Below are 18,773 nucleotides of genomic sequence, written 5' to 3'. Positions count from 1 at the left end.
TTTAATCCCAGCTAGTCGGGAGGCTGAGGCAGGTGACTTGCTTGACTCGGGAGGTGGAGGTTGCAGTGAGGCACTGCACTCCAGCCTGGGCCAGAGCAAGATTTCATCTCAAAAAAACAAAAAGAAAAAAGAAAAGAATCCTATTCTGCCTATGTAAACCTATCCTCAAAGTCAAAGGAAGCTGAGAGGCTGAAGGAAGAGGCCAACAAATGCAGTTTCTTAAAAAAACAAAACAAAAAAAAACCAGTTCATAGTGACTTAGATGCCATGTCTGTGTCTCAGGCAGCAGCTAGACTAGATGGTGGATTACCATGTGATTACCCCCCAGAGCCAGGGCTTATATGCCATAGGAAAATGGTATACGTGATTCAGAAGGGGTGTGTAGGGCAATTGAAATACTATAATATCAAGGTTGTTTGACTTAAGGGCAGGATTTACGGTAAGCACCTCTCTTACACAAGGAATAATAGATTAAGTGGAAATCTTAGAGGCCTTCCTGGAACTGGGGTTAATCAGAAGTCAACATGGCTGACTAGCATCCCAGATAGAGCTGCTTTGGCTTCCATAGTCCAGCTCCCAAATCCAGCTCTTAGAATCTCACATGCACCCTTCTTCCACAATGGTCGCTGAGCCTTCAGGAAGGGTGTCTGATGTGATGTAGCTTTAGCTGCAGTATGTTGGCAATGGAACAGATTAGGCTCACTGGATTCCAAATGAAAGGGATTTACAGGCTTTGTTGAATTATCTGTAGTCTTCAGAATACAAAGACTTTGGTTTTCTCAGAAGAAGTAAAACAAAGAGAGATAGGTAACACTAATAATTTGATTAGTAGAAATGCAATGCACAGAAGGATTACAGTCAAAAGGGAATTTGTAAGCCAGAACAACACAAACAAAAGAGAACCTAATCCATTAGGGAGCCAACTAAAAGCATCATGAAGAAAATGAAGACACAGTTCTTCTTTAAAGACTTGTAGCCAGGAAATAACTCAGGATTTGGCCCAAATTGTACACAAATAATAAAAACTCAAAAATAATGGTCAGGGCTTGAATTTAAATTTTTCTGTCTTCAGTTTCCCCATTTCTACTGAGGCTGAATCATAATCGGACCAATTTATTTGCAAAATTAATTTTAGTCTTCTTATACTTGGCCTGATTATTTCTGCAAAATGCAGCAAGAATAGCGACTGGCCATAGAGGGCCCTTTATATTGTCTTTGCTTTAACATTTTTCGTAAGAAATCTCAGATTAGACTTTTTAAAAGCCTCGAGGCCAGCAGCCAAGTCAAGGATTCACCAAAATACCATGCTTGTAATACCTGTACAAATTGTCAGGCTCCCAAAATATTAGTATCTTGGGGTTTCTGGGCCTGTCAAAAAGTGACATTCTTTATTTACCACAGGTCACAAACCTTGTAAGGGACCATTTAGACAAGGTACCAAGTCAATTTTTCCTAGAGGCTTTTTATTCACTGTATAAAGTCAACTTCCATTCCTTAAAACAGTGTTGTCATATCAGAAAATATGCATTTCCAGTCAAAGCCTTGGTAAAATAACCAGCGTCTCCAACTGTGTCCTGATACCAAAGGAGACAGAATCTTGCTGGACTATAATTATTTGCCATTAAAAAAAAAAGAATGTACAAAAATTGTTTTCAAATTTTGGAGAAATCAGGTAGAGAAAGGCAAATTTTGCTAAAAAAAAAGTATACTTTGTAAGTTATAAATAGCTCAAAAGAAAAAAGATTTCCTTGATGGTTCTTTAATCATTGTAGCAAGGCTCCCAAATGGAATGTTTTGACCCTTCATCTTGGAGTTACGATCCACAAACCAAGCAGCTTTTTTTCAGCAAGGTGAGAGCTGTTTACTGGGCTCTATAGAATCCAGCAGCTCCTCATATAGTTCCAGAGTCAGCCCTGGGGAAAAAGAGGTTCCCTGCTCCTCTTTGCATTCCCCAGATAGCAAGATCCTATATGAACTATTTCCATTTTACCATGGAAATGTTTTGGGCATTGCTATACCTATTAGTGTTTCTCTAACATCACCCCATAACCCCAAGTAAATGCTCTACAAGGGCTGTGGAGTAGAAAATTTGACTTACTAGCACTCCAGCTTCTACTCTACACTCTGTGAGCTCAGGCAACCTTACTAGTTCCCATTTAGTATTTTCTGAAGGGCAAGGTTACATGCCTTCTCTTTTGCAGTGCTAGGAAGGGGAAGCATTCCCAAGTCAGACATAACATTCATTTTCATAAAACATTTGGATGAAGGAGAAGCAACTACTTTCTATAATGCCTGTTTCAACATTCCAACTTTCATCATCCTATCAGCCTTTACATTTTTATGTTCTGGTTCCAGGAACGGTTCTTTTCCACCTCTAGTCCATTTTACCCTTTCTTGTGAAAAATAATTTGGGGTCCCAGCAGAGAGTTGGGCCAAAGAACCCAGGCCCTTTTGTCAGTCTTTAACTTGATTAACGTGCCTCAACATTGCCCTAGACAATGTCAGCTTTCTCATTGTAATTTCATCTTTTTATTTATTTTTTAAAATTTCTCCATTTTGAGTTAAGCCCAGAAAATTGATTTGGGTCCCTTTAATATTGGGGGACCAGCAGGGGCTCCCTTCGGTTCACCCGACATTCAATAGTGTTCTGTTAAACTTTTGTTTTAACTCCATCGATTTTTATTTATTTCATTTTATTCTTAATAACCCTCTAAAGATTTCTACCCTGTTGGGAGGAGTCCCATGACTCTCTCCTGTCTTGTTAATTAACCTAATGTTTTGATTGTCATCTGTAAGTTAAAGAATCTCAACTGTTAAGATTCTGCAGGGGTGACTTGTGGTCAAGGATGCCCTCTTAAGCACAGCTTTTACCATGATCTGGGCAATGGGCATATGCAGTTAGTGAATATACCTGTGGTCATAAAGCCCGTCCAACATGACTTGCATATGAAGCATATCAGCTGCTTCACATGGGATGCCCTATTTGGCACATATAGGTGGAGTTGACAGTCCTTTTTCTCAGGGTAGACAGACCTGACAGTGGCTTTTGTCCAATCTACCGGCCTGGCTCTTCCTGCAGAAATAACCTCCTGTGCGTCTGGATCAAGTATAGCCACCTGTAATTGTTCAATAGTGAGTTGTGGGTCCTGCATCAACCCAAATATGTTTTTCCACTCTACCACAATTAAAACTAAAGATACTGCCCTTAAGTTGGTTGTTGTCATAATCCATTTCAGTAAATGTTCCTCAGGGAGCTGATGATACCAATCTATAGAACGCAACAGTTCCATCACATTATACCCTCTGGTTTCAATAATTCCTTGGTTTTGCCCTTACCCTACATTGACTTCCTTCTTGTTTACCACAGTTCTCACGTAATTTCTGTTGCCCTGAAATCATTTTCCCTTTTGTGGGTAGCTTTGAGGTTAGTGACCTTCAAACCACCTTTGCAAAACTTCTACCAGGGAGAAAATTATGGCAGTGGAGGAGATCTGAACTACCCAACCCTCCTTCTTGCCTTTAGCATTCAAGCTGCCTTAATTATTCCTGGGCTTAGGCCAAGCCAACTTTGGAAGACATTTAGATAGTTTCAATAATAATAGCCCTTCCCTGAAACTCAACTGCCTTTGTAATGCTAATGAAAGACCACCAGGCTAGCGGGAGGAGAGGAGCCTGAATTCTGCTAAGGGGTAGACTGGTCATAAGACACACAACTCCCCAATTACTCCTGCAGATAACATCACTATTGTAGATTGGCTTTTTGAGATATCTTTTCAGGTTTTTTGCATGTCTGACATCCATGGCTCCACCTGGACCTGCCAAACTGTTCCTATGGTTCCACCCGGGAACAACTCAGCGCGGGAAGACAGCTTCAACCACCTGTGACTTCATCTCCATCTCAACCAATCAGCAGTAAGCAACCATTTCCTACTCACTCCCACCCCTTTCCCCAAACTGCCTTTGGAAAAATCTGTAACCTAGGAGCCTTTAATGAGATCGATTTGAGTAACAACTCTGTCTCCTGCATGGCATGGCCAGTCTTGCATCAATTAAACTCTTTCCATACTGCAACGCTGTGGTCTTTATTTGTGCAGCTAGCAGGAAGCATCTGTTGGGCAGTTATAACTTGAATTCAGGCAGATCCACATCTGAGCTTGGTCCAGGCTCAAGGCCCAATCCAGCATTCTCTTTTACTTTCATTTTAGCTGTTATAGATAACAATAACCAAGGGATTGCATATTTTGCTTTTTCCTTATTAGTTTGCATTTCAGTATGCGGCCAGTAAACCAACTTTCTGGGAGGTGGAGCCATCTCTAAATTTCACTACTAGCATTTTCCTTTAGGAGCTGAGCACAGCAAAGCTGGAGCTCCGTACCATCAGTGACCATGTGGCCTCCATACCATCAGTGACCATGTGGCCTCCATACCATCAGTGACCATGTGGCCACCCAGGAATCAAAGATTCCTTCCACACATTTCTGTTCTTTTTCTTTCTATCCACATAGTTTTCTCTGTATCATTTTTTTCCTCTCACTTTGAAACAATCTTTAAATATCCTGTAAACTAGACATTTCTTTAAGCAAAAACTATAATTTCATTTTTTAAAATAAACTTATCAACCAAAACATGCCTTTCTTTACACAATCTGTATGTACAATTGTTTCTCTTATATCTAGTAGTTTTAATTAAATACATTAACTACTATTGTAACTCTTAGTAACCCTTATTTTCAGTGAAAAACTTAGAATTGCTTAACATAACATGACTTTAAGATTTTTAATTACTGAAAAGAATTTTGAAACTAATTTGGTTTTATTTACCAATAATTTCTAAAGTCAAGTAAACTCAAAAAGACATTGGAGCTACCTTCTATTCTATACAAAATTTGATGTAAGAGCTTACTTTTCCTTTAGGCCAATTAATTAGAGCTCTTTTATATATTTTGGTAGTGACATATCATGATACATATAAACATAAAGACATATAGACATAAACAGATTTTATAGAGTATTTAATAGATTTAAAAGATTATTTATTTTGTCGGTGTTCAAATAGTTTCTCTCCTTCCTTTAGACTGTCAATCATTTCCAAAGACATGACTTTTAGGTAAAACAAGATAGAAAATTCATATCTCAGAGGCACAGAACTTTGACCTAAGCACCATTATCTGAAGACAAGATTGCCAGAAAAGTGTCTGCTTTTAAATTTAGCTTGTCTCTTAATTAGATTACTGGTTTTAAGGTGGAGCTCTTTAATGAATAGGGCAATTAAAGTATGTAGTTTGTAAGACCCAAACCATGCTTTTCTTATCCAAATGTGTGAATAAATGGGTAGCCTCCATAATAATAACCTTTTCCTTCAAACAACTGTCATCAGCCACCTGTGACACTGTAGCTCTTACCTGTGACTGCCAGCCATTACACACAGCAAGGTCAAGTCCTCTCACGGTACAAAGTAATCTCTGGCATCCCCCCAAACCAGTGAGATCAGTAATGCAATACAAAAGAGACCAGGGTTTTAGAGCTGAAAGTAACTGGTCCACTTACAACTTTTAGGGTTCTATAAGGAAAAACAGAGCTTCCTTCCAAACTAGGAAGCAATGTCCCAGCTTTTCATTGAGGTCCATCATATATCTCTCTATTTATTCAGGTCTTACATTATGTCTTTCCACAAAATTTATAGTTGTCTTCATAAAATTTATGCACATATCTTCATAAATTTAATTCTAATTACACAATACTTTTTGGGTGTGTGTATGTGTGTGTGTCAGGAGCCTTGTAACATGATTATCTTATCCATCTCATATTTAAAATGGTTGTTGCTAGTATATAGGAAAACTGTTAACATTTGTTTCTTAATCTTATATTGAGTTATTTTGTTGATGTGTTAGTCAGAGTAGGCCAACTGCTGTAACAGACACTCCAAAACCTCAATGATTTAATAAAATAAAGGTTCATTTCGCACTCATGTTCAGACTACAATTGGTCTATGGTGATGGGGGTCGGGTCTTGGTTTCACATAGTCACTCAGGGATCCAGGATCCTTCCCCTTAGTATCTCTGCCATTCTTTTGAGAACTTGGAGTCTTCCCTGGATCCTTAGTATCTGGCCACAAATGAGGGACATGAGAAAGGGGTTGGAGGGTTAAAGGAGTAGTTTTATGGGCAAAGCTTAGAAGATGCTTCTATCATTTTCCCATTTCACTGCCCCAGAAATATATCCAGCTTAAATGTAGTATAGCTATGCGCCCAGGAAGGAAGCATATGACCAGTCTCTGCAGTTGATCTCTTATAACCCAATAGTTTCTCAGTTGTGTTTCTTGGATATTAAAGGCAACTTGATTTACCTAAACATATTTATAACCTAATTTCACTGTCTGGGACCTGAAGTAAATGTGGAACACTATCAGTGATGGTTATAATTTGGTATTTCCTGTAGGTTTCTGCTAAGTTTTCAACAAGATAAAATGTTTAATTCTATTAAACATGCTTTAACATTCTTTGAAATAATCAGGATTCTATCCCTCAAACTGTTAATAGTGTTGTGAATAGAATTTTTTTCTGTCATAAAGCATTATTGCATTTTTGGAATAAACTCAAATGATTTTTGGTGTATTATATTTTAAATACCTTACTAGATTCAGTAACCTAGTCATTTAATTATAAATTTTGTATCTACATTCAACAATAATATCGGCTCATTGTTTTCTTGTTTTTCTACTACCTTTTCAGGGTTTTGTATAAAAGGTTCACAACATAGAATTAGTTGGAAGTCTTTACAGTTCTCCCCTGCATTGTATAAAAGTTTATGTAACCAGAGAGTTTTCTGTTCTTTGAATGTTTGCCAGGACCGTTTGAGACTAGTCTCTACTCCTCACCCATTTCTAAATTTTACTTTTAAATTAACTTATAGTAAAGTGGATTTTTTAAAATATAGTTTGTATAAGTTCCTCCACAATCAAGGTATAGAGCAGTGACATCACTCCAAAATACTCTTATGCTATCCCTTTGTAATGATACTCTCCCTCTCCCTAAACTATAGCAAACACTGGTCCATCATATAAACGCACTTATACAAGATATAAGCATCTGAGACTGGCTTCTTTCACTTAGCACAGTGCCTTTTGAGGTTCATTCAAATTGTTGAGTGTGTCGATTGTTTGTTTCTGTTTATTGGTGAATAGTATTGTACATATGCACATATAACAGTGTACCTATTCATTGAAAATCAACTTGGTTGCTTCTAGTATTTAGCAATTATGAATAGAGCCTCTGTAAACATTCATATAGGTTTTTGTGCAAATCTCCATTTTCATTTCTCTAGCTCTGTGGTAAATCCCTGAAAGTATCTATTCTGGGTCACATAGCAAGTGTATGCTTAACTTCACAAGAAACTGGTAAACCCTTTTCCGTAGTGGCCATATCATTTTGCATTTCCTAGCAATGGAGGAGGGTTCCAGTCACTCTGCTTTCCCACCAGCATTTGGTACTGTCAGTGGTTTTGGTTTGAGTCACTCTAGTAGGCATGAGATGGCATCACGTTGTAGCTTCAAATTGCATTTCCATGAGAGCTAATGGTGTTAAACACCTTTTTTTTGTGCTCAGTTATCTGCTATATAACCTTTCTGGTGAAATGTCTCTTGCCCATTTTTTAAATTACGTTGTTTGTTTTCTTACTGTTGAATCATGAAATAATAATTATTATTGTTTTAAATTTTTTTTTTGATGGAATCTCACTCTGTCACCCAGGCTGGAATGTAGTGGCAAAATCTCAGCTCACCCCAACCTCTGCCTCCTGAGTTCAAGCGATTCTTCTGCCTCAGCCCCTCGAGTAGCTGAGACTACAAGTATGCCCCACACCCAGATAATTTTTGTATTTTTAGTAGAGACATGGTTCTACCATGTTGGTCCAGATGGTCTCGATCTCTTGACCTCATGATCTGCCTGACTCAGCCTCCCAAAGTGCAGGGATTACAGGCATGAGCCACTGCATCCAGTGAAATAGTTCTTTATACATCTTGGATTCAAGTCCTTTGTTGCATATGTGCTTTGAACACATTTTTTTCTGTCTATAGTTTATCTTTTAATTCTCTTAACAAAACCTTTTTCAGAGCAAGAGTTTTACATTTTGATGATGTTTGATTTGTTGATTTCCTTTTAAGGATGCTTTCAGTCTTATATCTAAGAACTCTCTGCCTAATCCCAGGTCACAACGATCTTCCACTTACTCCTTTTAAAAGTTTTATATTTTACATTTAGGGGTATGATACACTTGGAGCTAATTTTTGTATAAGGTGTGAGGATGGTTGGGAAAGGAGCAATTTGAATGCTCAATGTATGGTGGACATTACTTTCCAAGCTTTGCATGAATTAATTCAGTTAATTCTTGCTACAGTTCCATGAAGTAGGTATTATAATGTCTGCCCTTTTTTCTTATAAGAGGTCATGGGCAGAGAGAGATTAGGTAAGCTGTTAAGGACATACATTAAAAAACAGAGCAAAGATATGAACTCAAGCAATTTGGTCCAGAGTCTATACCCTTCACCATGAACTGAAACTATCATTTACATTTTTTTCAAAATCTCAAGTGCAGATATATCTCCTTACTCATTGCAACGTTATTTGGCTTTCCTCTGTTTATCCTTCATTATATGTCGTAAAGGTTTATCTATTTTGTGGATCTTTTCAAAGAACCAGACTTTAGTTATATTAAGCTGCTATTCTATTTTTCCTTCCTATTTTGTTAATTTCTGCTTTTATCTTACTCATTGCTCTTTCTATGGGGTTATTTTATTGCTCTTTTTCTGTCAGCCATGTGAACTGCAGAATGATATTAAATGAGACATAAAAGGATTATGAAAAAGTGGAGCATATTTTTAGTCTCAGTGAGTGGTTACAAATTTAACTATCTCCAAGTATTTTTTTTAAGAGAATTAAGGTTGCAAAAATTTAAATGATGTTACAACTTCAACACAAGTTATATTAAATTTTGATACAAAGTGACTGTAGAGAAGCTAGTTGGTAGAAATGGAAGAAAGTATCAAAAAAGGTGTAGAAGAACAAGATTAAATTAGAACGTTGTGAAATTAATTATAATGGGAAATCAATGTGAATTGATGCCCTTTTAGAAGAGACATGCCTTTTCTCTCTCAATCAGAAAGTATATCTAGGAGCAGTTTCTTTTCCCACTCCCCCGGAAAGATCACACACACGTGCTAGGACGCAGTGTCTGGCTTTAATATTAAAGCTCAAGAACAGCTACCGAGGCCCCTTGGAGAGTAATTGATCCCACGTTTTGGTGCTGAGAAAATCAGGGTGGGCCTGACCATCAAGGGTATATGGCACAGAGTGGAAAAGACAAAGGCACCAGCTACAGCTCCCGCTACACTCATCTCCTGGCCAAGTCATGACAATTGGAAGATCGCAAAGAAGGCGATAATTGTGTTTAATAGATACAAGTTAGGTCTGTGGGAACCAGGAGAACTTCAGAATGCTCAGGAGAGTAGATTATATAAGGTGTGCCATGTGGGACTTTTCCAGTAATGTTTACAGAAAATAGTGTTTTTCAAACAACAAAACTGCATGAATATTGCATTTAAAATATGTTCAATAGCTGATCTAAGAATCTGATGAGTGCAATCCAGGTCTTGACATGGAAATTCCATAATAGTTACCCAATTGGTAGTTGGTCTGAGGGTTTAAATCTTTTTGCCTTAGAAAGGCTCAAGTGTTGGACAATTGGAATGTGATATCAAAAATCTTGCAGTTGGAAATGGGAAGGTCTTGAGTACCAGGAAAAGCCTATTAAACTCAAAAGTCTAAGAAGTGATTTCTAATAGAGATCTTTTGGGGAAAGACTACCTTGGAAAGATGGAAACCTATGTAAATGGGAAAGTCTAAGACGAAAGACATGGATTAAAATCATCTTTGACATGGCAGGCATCTCTCTACTTACAGAATGGGGTTCAGTTTAGTAAGTGAAGCCCATGTCTCAGGAGATTTTTTTTTTTGAGACAGAGTTTCACTCTGTTGCCCAGGCTGGAGTGTAGTGGCGCCATCTCGGCTCACTGCAACCTCTGCCTCCCGGGTTCAAGCAGCCTCCTGAGTAGCTGGAACTACAGGTGCACACCACCACACCTGGCTATTTTTTTGTATTTTTAGTAGAGATGGGGTTTTACCATGTTAGCCAGAATGGTCTTGGTCTTCTGACCCTGTGATCTGCCCGCCTCAGCCTCCCAAAGTGCTGGGATTACAGGAGTGAGCCACTGTGCCCGGCAAGAGATATCTTAAGATTGTGCCCAACCCCAGACCTTTAACCCATAACCCAAATGCACAACCTCAGCTTGCTTGATGTGATAACTCAGGCAAGTTATCAAATTTTGAATCAAAATTTAAAGTCAAGTGTAGCATGGCCTTTAATAATCATTGCAGTTATTCATGTATGCTTTGATTTTAGATGTTCAATAATTTAATTTATTAAATTTATCATTTTGGATTTTTAGGCTTAAGGGTCTCCTAGATAAAAAGTTTGGTTTCCTAAAGGTTTGAAGTGTTTGTTTGAAGGAATAAGTAAATTCCTACACTAAAATTATTATTTTAATTTGAAATGTTGAAGAAAATGCAAACTTACAAATATCATTAACTAGGAAAGTACCAAATTTAAGTTTTAACTAATCAAAAACTGAGTAGGTTCTTAAAATGTTATGAAATTACTGGATAAACAAAATATGATCTCTATATTCAAATTCTTAACATAAAACCATGTTTTTAGATCTACAAATTTTAAAAATGTGGTTTTGATTAAAATTCAGCTATGACAAACTCTCAATATTTCTAACTGTGCACAATATCACCCTTTGTCATTTAAAATGTACTATTCTCAGTCTTTTGACTTGATTCCTTAGTTTATTTATTTTCAGTCTTTATTGTATCTTAAATAGTTCATTTGAGACTACACATCTTCCTCTTGAGTACTGCTTTGGCCATGCCTTTCAACCCTCCACGAGATAAGTCATTTATATCAGAATTGTTTGTAATATCAGTGTTGATTCGTTCAGTTCTTTGACGTGGCCATGCCCTCTCACTGACTGACTTTTGCATGTACTATTCTCTCTTTTCAGAATACCCTTGATGTAACCCTTTCCTTTGCCTAACTTCTACTTACCCTTCAGCTCTTGGTTCAGGAAGTACTTCCTCCCAGATGGTTTCCCATTCCAGAACAAAGGCAAAAGCAAAACCGAAACAAACCAAAATCTAAGCCTCGAAAACTTAGCTTGAAAATACAATTGAGCCTTGAACAACATCAATGTGAACTGTGCATGTCCACTTAAATGTGAATTTCTTTCAATAAATTTAGATATTGGTGACAATTTGAAAATAGACTAGCCACGTAGTCTAGAAATATCAACAAAATTGAGAAAAAGTTAGATATGTCATGAATGCATGAAATATATGTATTTCATATATTTCATCATCTACAACCATAAGATATACACAAGTACGTAATTAAAAGGGCACAGTGGCCCACACCTGTCCCAGCACTTTGGGAGACCGAGGTGGGAGGATCACTTGAGGTCAGGAGTTTGCAACCAGCCTGGCCAACATGGCGAAACCCCATCTTCACCAACAGCACCACCACTACCACCAACAACACATTTATACACATAAACACAGACCCATTCATAGTCACGTTTAAGAGAAATGTAAATAAATGTAAGATGCTGTATTACATCACAACTGCACAAAATTAACTGTAGTATTACTGTACTATTGTAATGATTTCATAGCCACCTCCTATGGTGATTGTGGCGCGCTCAAGTGTTGTATCTGTTTAAAAGGCCATGTGATGCTAATCATCTCCAGGTGAGCAGTTTCTCTACTAAATTGTGACTAGCAGTAAAAAGTCATCTCTTGCAGGTCTTATGTATTTTTCATCTTGTTTAGTGTGATACCATTAACCTTGAATAACACCATGGGACCCATCTGAAGTGCCACTAGTAATGCTGGTAGTGCTCCCAAGAAGCAGAGAAAAGTCCTTATATTACAAGAAAAGTTGAATTCCTTGCTATGTACCTTAGATTGAAGTCTGCAGCTGCAATTGCTGCCGTTTCAGACAGACGATTTATCTTGTAAACAGGCAATGTAAGCTGACAGTATTGTTAGCAGCCGAGCATATCCAAGTCACATGGCACCAAAATACATTAGCAATGGAACATATTGGAGACAGGGCACCAAAGCACATTACAGGTGGTGAGTCTGTCCAGCTCTGCAGCAACCTCAATTCTTGCCTCCTCAGAAGAAAAAAATTCCATTGAGGAGCATGAGGCAGGAGGAGAGGCCAAGGCAAGTTTTAGAGCAGCAGTGAACATTTATTAAAAAGCTTTAGAGGCCGAGCGTGGTGTCTTGTGCTTGTAATCCCAGCATTTTGGGAGGCTGAGGCAGGTGGATAACAAGGTCAGGAGTTCAAGACCATCCTGGCCAACATGGTGAAACCCTGTCTCTACAAAAAATACAAAAATTAGCCGGGCGTGGTGACGGATGTCTGTAGTTCAGCTACTTGGGAGGCTAAGGCAGGAGAATCACTTGAACCAGGGAGGCAAAGGTTGCAGTCAGCCGAGATTGTGCCACTGAATTCCAGTTTTGCTCTTTGTTGCCCGGGCTGGAGTGCAATGGTACGATCTCAGCTCACTGCAATCTCTGCCTCCTGGGTTCTAGCAATTCTCATGTCTCAGTCTCCCAAGTAGCTGGAATTGCAGGCTCCCGCCACCACACCTGGCTAATTTTTGTATTTTTAGTAGAAGTTTCACCATGTTGGACAGGCTGGTCCCGAACTCCTGGCCTCAGGTGATCTGCCCTCCTCGGCCTCCTAAAGTGCTGGGATTCTAGGTATGAGCCACTGCGCTCAGCCTCTCATTGTGGTCTTGATTTGCATTTTGATTAATAATGAGTTGAATAGTTACTTGCTTAAAGGCTACAAGTATGAGGGGGTTGTGTATGTGAAATGTCTTTTCTTACCCTTTGCCTATATTTCCACTGGAATGTTTTGTTTCTATAATTTATTTGTAAGATTTCTTTATAATATGAAAACATTAGGCTTTTGTCAGGGATATGTATTGCAGTTATTTTTTTCTCCCAAACAATGTTATTTGCCCTGCAATGTTATTTATGGTGTTTTATGACCTGAAGATGTTTTCTTTTAAAATTGCATACAGTCAGATAGACACTATACTTACTCTAAGAACAGCTGTCCCCAGGTCAAGATTATATAGTTACACATGTTTCCTACCTTTATTATTTTTCCTCAGTTTTTCCTTTGAATAATTAAGCCGATTGGATTTTATCTTGGGTATGAGTATGAGGCAGGGATTTAACTTTATTATTTTCTAAATTTTTAGCCAGTTTTTTGCTCACTTCGTTTATTAAACAATTCATCTTTTCCCCATGCATTTACAAATTTGAATTCTAAATCTTAAATCCCGATATGCAATTGGCTTCATTTTTGGTACTTCTGTTCCATTAATGCCTGTCTATTTTGTAGCTAGTAGCACTCTATTTTAAATGCTAGAGCCTTAGAATATTTTTATATGTGATTTGTAAACTTCTATTTTCTACTCTGTAAAGTAAAATGTCTCAGCTAGTCTCCCAGTTTTCCAAATATACATCAGAATCATTCTGTCAATTTTCAAAATAATCCATTGAGATTTCAGTGAGATTACCTATTACTTGATGAGGCCTGACATCATTAAAACAGTGAGACTTACTTTTGGCTACACGGCATGTTTCTATGTTTATTTCCATTTTAAATGTATCTCAATAAAACTATGGCCTTGGCATTTAAAAAACTTATTTGTAGATATTTAATAATTTTTATTAAACAAAGATATTTTAAAATATATTTTCTAATTAGTCATTGTTGAAATGTGATAAAATTGTTAAATTTTGTTTATCGCTCTACCACTGCCCATTTTACTGAGTTCTTACTAGTTTTCATAAATTTTAGTTTACTCTTTGACTTTTCCAAGTGCTTAGCATCCACGATAAAGCCTGATTTCTTGCTACTTTTTTCTGTTTTATGTGTTGACGGGTGCTTTAGACTTCTGTCATATAATACATGTTTCACCAAAAAAACAATATTCTCTCTGGTGACTTACGGTAGACATTCCCTTAATAAAAGATAGATACTAAATTTGATCACGTTTCTTATGGACATTTTCATGATAAGCATTTTGACTTAGACCTGTTAACATTATAAAATTTCATACTCTTTCTAATATAGGAATTGTATTGTTTTCCTGGAGCAAATTTCAGTTGGTCAAGGAACATCTTTGAAAATCTCTGGGAATGAGCCAAGCTTCTGTATAAAATGTGAAAACCTGGCAACAAGGCACTGTCTGTTTTTTTTGTGAGCATATATTGAGGTTCTAGTGTATATGATTTAATTCCTAATGGCTCAGTGTTTAGAAGTTGTGTGATCACAATGTAACACTGTAACCAGATGATCAAACCTGGGGGAGGGGATGATGAAAATGCCCGGGCAGGAACACTCAGAGGACGTTTATTCTGTTTTGTTAACATTCTATTTCTTCCTCCCTTCCTTCCTTCCCTCCTTCCTTCCTTCCTTCCTTCCTTCCTTCCTTCCTTCCTTCCTTCCTTCCTTCCTTCCTTCCTTCCTTCCTTCTTTTTTTTTTTGAGATGGAGTCTCACTCTGTCACCCAGGCTAGAGTGCAATGGCATGACCTTGGCTCACTGCAACTTCCACCTCCCAGGTTCAAGCGATTCTCATGCCTCAGCCTCCCAAGTAGCTGGAATTACAGGTACCATTATGCCAGGCTAATTTTTGTATTTTTGTAGAGATGGGGTTTTACCACATTGGCCAGGCTGGTCTTGAACTCCTGACCTCAGGTGATCCACCCACCTAAGCCTCCCAAAGTGCTGGGTTTACAGGGGGTTATTATGTTTTATTAAAAATTTAAATATATTTTTAGGTTTTAAAATGGATTATGGAATATTAGAAAGTTTGTTTTTTATATTACAGCTCCTCTTTTTCTGATAATCAGATTATTTTCATTGAGAAGATAGCAATATTCTCTAAAATGTTACTGAAAATACAAAGCCGATTATTTTTAAAAATCTGTTTTATGGACTCGATTGATTTCAGGGAAGTAAGGATTGCCCTTGGGTTGTTCTCCTTATTTTGAGCTATTGACTGTGTTCTTAAGTGCGATGATTTATCCGTGTGCTCAGCTTCACTTGGGAAGGTGTGAGTTGAGTGGTTGTTGGCAGCCGAGATGGGTAGAGATACAGGTGTTCATGTTTGAATGTGCTACTTTCAGATAAAAAGCCAAAAGAAAGGGTTTGTGTTTTGCCAGGTTAGGCTTCTAGTCAATTGTGAGGTGTAGGCAGGAAGCTTCTGTGAGTGAAAGAGGCTGTGCAGCCAGGACCGCACAGCAGTGGCCAGTGCCTCTGCTTGTGTATTTGCTGTGACCACCCTGAACTTGCAGGGGTGGCCTGCCCCTTCCTTATCTGGCATGACAGCTCACGTTAGCAGCCCGTGGGGATGCAGCTCCTCTGATTAGCATGCAGACTCCTCCAAACGAAGGTGGTGGCCGGTACCTGATGGCAGCCTTGCTGTGGATAGCGCTGGGTCATTCCCCAATCTTAATAAGGTCAAGGTCTGGCCACTGCCTGAAGGTCCAGGTAGGAGCCTCACCTGCAGCGCTGCAGCTCATAGGCCAGTCATTCTGAGTGCTCTGGGCTGTAAGGTGTGAGGAGGGCACCAGCCAGAGAGAGGTGAGCTCGGCTGTGACAAATGCTTCTTTTCTGCTTCCTGAGCTGGCTGAGTCATACCCCATTCTCTGACAGGCATGACCACCCTTATTACCTGTTCTGGCAATATCCTTGTGGGGGGAACACAACATCCTCACCCACTGCAGATGGAAGGGGGTGCCTGGGCTAGAGTTCTGTGTCCTTCTGGGCCCATAGTCTATTTTTTCAATTGTGGTAAAATCCATATAATATAAAATTTGCCATTTTAAGCCCTCCACTCCCCGTTGCTTTTTTTTTTTTTTTTTTTGAGACAGAGTCTCATTCTGTCACCAGGCCACAGTGGTACGATCTTGGCTCAGTGCAACCTCTGCCTCCCAGGATCCAGCAATTCTCCTGCCTCAGCCTCCTAAGTAGCTGGGATTACAGGCGTGTGCCACCATGTCTGGCTAATTTTTTTATTTTTAGTAAAGACAGGGTTTCACCATGTTGGCTAGGATGATCTCTATCTCTTGACCTCATGATCTGCCTGCCTTGGCCTCCCAAAGTGCTGGGATTATAGTGCCACCATGCCTGGCTAATTTTTTTATTTTTAGTAGAGACAGGGTTTCGCCATGTTGGCCAGGATGGTCTCCATCTCTTGACCTCATGATCTGCCTGCCTTGACTTCCCAAAGTGCTGGGATTACAGGCGTGAGCCACCGCACCTGACATTTTAACACTTTTTAAGTGTGTATTTCAGTAGCATTAAGTACACTCACATTGTCGTGCAACCACCATCCCTATTTATCTCTAGAACTTTTTTTTTTAATCTTCCAAAACTAAAACTCTATTATCCATTGAACAGTAACTTTCCATTTTCTCTCTCCCAACCCCCTGGTAACCTCTATTCTACTTTCTGTCTCTATGAATTCAAAAACTGTGGATAACTTATGAGTAGAATCACAGGATTTGTCCCTTTGCAACTGGCTTAGTTTACTTAATATGAAGTCTATAAGCCTCACCTATGTCGTAGCATATGTCAGAATTTCTTTGGTTTTTAAGGTTAAGTAATATTTCATTGTATGTATAGACCAGTTTTGTTTACTCATTCATCTATTGATGAAAATTGACCTGTAGTCCTTTAAAGGAAAGAAGATTTGCCTTCATCTTCAGTCTCTACTGCGTTGAGCTTGAAGACATCTTGGAATTATTGTAGGACAGTAGTTATCAAACTTCCGTGTGCACTAGAATCCCCTGGAGAGCTTGTGAAAACACAAATTACTGGGCCCCAACCTCAGAGTTTCTGAGTTAGTGCTCTGGGATGGGGCCTGGGCATTTCCAATTCTAACAAGTTCCCAGGTGGTACTGATACTGTTGATTCAGGGACCACACTTTGAGAACCACTGTTCTAGGAATTCAGTTCATATATTTTCCTAGTGCTATGTACTGTGTATAATACAGTAGATGCTCACCCACATACTCTTCTGGGGGATCTGGACACACCAGTCCCTGTTGCCTACAATGACAAGGTGCTGACTTGAAGGACCTCTATCTGTAAACTGGCCACTACTTTTGACTTGCGTGACCACACTCAACAGCGAGCTAGGCCAATGCCTGAGGAATGTGACTGAGGTGACCTGGAGGAAGTTGGACTGTGGACCAGACAGAGTGGGGGTTGATATGACCAGCCTTGGGCTGAAGCCAAGGAAGTCACTGGTGGAAGAAACAGAGAGACAGAGTGGACACTCCTCAAGGAGCAGAGACCCCAATGTGCCACCATTTTTTTGGTTTGTTTTGTTTTTGAGATGGGGTTTTGCTCTTGTCGCCCAAGCTGGAGTGCAATGGTGCGATCTTGGCTCACTGCAACCTCCACCTCTCAGGTTCAAGCGATTCTCCTGCCTCAGCCTCCCAGATAGCTGGGATTACAGGCGTGTGCCACCACGCCTGGCTAATTTTTTGTGTTTTTAGCAGAGATGGGGTTTCACCATGTTGGCCAGGCTGGTCTCGAACTCCCGACTTCAGGTGATCCGCCCACCTCGGCCTCCCAAAGTGCTGGGATTACAGGTGTGAGCCACCGGGCCTGGCCTGCCCCACCCTTTTATTAAGACTTCTCCTATCCTTGCTGCTTCCTCCCAGCCTACTGAGCCCCTCTCTGCTGCCAGAATGAATTGGCCCGTAGGCTTGAATTTCAGTGAAGCCATGAAGAGAAAATGCACCGTGAAATTTTATGGCTCCTGCAAAAGAGGTTGCCATCTGCCTTTTCTTTAGGCCTTTCCCTCTACACAGTGTACTAAACCATTATGGTCTTGAGCTGTCTCCCCTTCCTGTAATATTGTACACATTAGAAGAAAATAGTCCTTATTTAGACTAAATAGAATGCAGGATTTTAGATGCTAGTAAATTCCCCAAGGCATTTGTGGATTCTCTACCATTTTCTAAATATTAGTATTAATAATGTGTTCATTGTTTTGCCAATTTCCCTCGTCCCAGTTTCGGGATGGAAACGTCTTGCCTTTTGCTAAGTATCTATAGGATTTTCCGTGTATGTAAAAGTTTATACACAATTATTTGCTTCAACCAACCCACGATTTTAATGTTGCTTTTTCTCACTTCATTCTTTACTCTCATGTTTCTGAACTTTGGGGGAGATACGATTTTTCTTTTTTCCTGGTAAATAAGTCAAAAAAAAAAAAAAACCAGCAAGTGAGATAATAGCCAAAAACCAAGCAAATTTTTCAATCTTCCATTCATTCGAAAAATAAAACTTTATTTGAAACTTTGGAGATTCTATTTTACTTTCTGAGGAAGCCCAGCAGGGATTAAACATAGAGAAAACAAGGAGATATTTTGATTTCATTTCTGAAGATGAACTTTTAAAATACCCTTTGGAAAGTAGTACAGTATCTTTAAACAGAAGGAATCCCGTGTTACAAGCCACATTGTCATCTCCATCCTTTTCACTGTTTCCAGTCAGTGGAACTGTCCCCTGGCACTGAGCATCCTGTTCTCCCAGGGGGGACTGGTCCTCCCTC

The sequence above is a fragment of the Sapajus apella genome, unplaced genomic scaffold (genome assembly GCF_009761245.1).
Source record: "Sapajus apella isolate SASKATOON/1434 unplaced genomic scaffold, GSC_monkey_1.0 scaffold12, whole genome shotgun sequence".
Taxonomy (NCBI): Eukaryota; Metazoa; Chordata; class Mammalia; order Primates; family Cebidae; genus Sapajus; species Sapajus apella.
This window is presented reverse-complemented; position numbering follows the sequence as displayed.